Source organism: Aplysia californica, unplaced genomic scaffold (assembly GCF_000002075.1).
Source record: "Aplysia californica isolate F4 #8 unplaced genomic scaffold, AplCal3.0 scaffold00260, whole genome shotgun sequence".
NCBI classification, from domain to species: domain Eukaryota; kingdom Metazoa; phylum Mollusca; class Gastropoda; order Aplysiida; family Aplysiidae; genus Aplysia; species Aplysia californica.
The window spans coordinates 752,063-753,904 of record NW_004797530.1 but is presented as its reverse complement, the minus strand read 5'-3'; the positions used below and the strand labels follow the sequence as shown (position 1 = coordinate 753,904).

The following is a 1,842-nucleotide window of genomic DNA, read 5'->3' as shown; positions in this document are numbered from 1 at the left end:
TGTTGTTTTTCTTGATTATATATATATGTACATACATTATCAGGGTTTTTCATGTTTAATCAATTTGACTTGAATCCGGAGATACGACGCCAACGCATTCTCTTAAAATAAATTCATTCCACATTTAATATATATATCCGCACAAGGTGACGTCATGAAAACTCAGAGCCTTAGAATATTGGCCGAGGAATCATGAGGGCCAGACATCGACATAGACTTGAAGATTTTTTTTTTATTTTTCTTCACTGATGGGTTTATAGTACAGGTCAGGGTGGCCTGCCCCGGTGGAGGAAAATAAATGGCCCATGTCTGTGTGAATGTAAAAAAGGGAAACCCGTCTTCATAAAACGGCAATGGTCTCTGGAAAATTAGAAAAGAGTAAATGAACTTGTGTAGACGTATTAAGACCAATCAGCGAAGATGTTTTGAATATTGAACGGGGAGAAGAGAGAGATGTGGTGTTGCTAGAGAGGCTAACTAGATTGATGCGTGTGATTGGTTTTTATATATGTGTCAGTTTTTTTGTATCATTAGTAGCTTACTGGGCACTGGTCAATTCTATCTCGAATATGTTTTTCATTCCCTGCCCACCTTTGTTGACGTATTTCTTCTTTCTTTTCTTCGTATGTTACACTTTTGTAACACCCCTCATTGATGGTAATTATACATATATCACCTAATCTTTTTTTTTTTGTTGTAAATGCCATAAAACTCTGACTATAACTATATAGGCGTGCCATTCAAAATACTCATGATCGTTAATTGTCCATCGGCTTCGTGTCCAAACAATGACGGGGTGAATATTATGGAATTTACAGTAAGCAGTTCTTGTATGTTGAGGTATAGAAAATATTTCATCTAATGAATTTTAGCAAATTGATGAAAAGGAAACCCCCCAACATGACTGTAAAGTTAAAGGGATAGATCTAATATTGAAAACGATTATGATCACAGTCATTGTCTGTTTACCTGCCATGTCGCCCAGATAATTGTTTCTAGTAAGTTTCTAATCAAGTTTCATGATGCATTATTTTTTATGTTCTTTTAATAAAAGACGTTCTCGTCGATACAGTATCAGTAGTCTAATTTGGGAGATCAGTAGTATTTTACAGAATAGATTCCTATTACTCAACAACTGGGAAATACAGAAAATGTGTCCTCTAACTGCCAGCAAGGTCAGAAGACTGCAAAAGGTACAGAGAAAAATGTGACCACTTCTAAGAAGTCCCCGAATGCTGTGGGTTCGGAAAATAACACCACCAACCCACCCTCCTCCCCCCTAAAAAAAAAGTTATTTTGGGTTTGTTTTCTATTTTATGGAACGTAAACGACTGGCCCGATTTTTGCCCATATCTAAAGTTCATATATTGTGTGCTCGGGGTTAAGTCGTTTCTTTTATCGTATAGAAGTACATGTTTTTAACGAAAGTGACGTAGGGAATGGCATTCTGCACAGGTTTTGTTTTGCCCCAGACGAGACGAAATTGAGTTCATTTTAATGGAAAACAGGCACACCTCAGAGATCAGACATTTTTATAGGAAAACGAGGTGATGGGAGCCCTGGGGATAGGGGTAGCTGTCTCTGTGTATGGCTTGTTGGCATGAGAAGAGAAATTTTTTAATGAAAATTCAACTGCGTGAGGTAAGAGAGGGAGACACTTGAGCAATCAATGGTGATCTGTTATGCTTTTTTAATAAAAGAGGGGGGAAAAAGCAGCAGCTGCTTTTGTTTGTTGCTAGGTTGGGAGGTCTGGTTTATGTTTGTTGTTTTTTTTCCTCTTGCAATTCCAAAAGATGTAGGCTAGAGTAGCGACACGTAGCTTTTTCATTAGAAACCCCCCCT

The 1,842-nt window shown here is 37.7% G+C and overlaps 1 protein-coding gene across 1 annotated transcript in view; it reads left to right on the top strand.

Moving 5' to 3' along the window:
• LOC100533425 (sodium channel alpha-subunit SCAP1) overlaps positions 1 to 1,842 on the top strand; it is a gene marked incomplete in the record, with an annotated part of 152,143 nt that overhangs the window by 58,690 nt on the left and 91,611 nt on the right.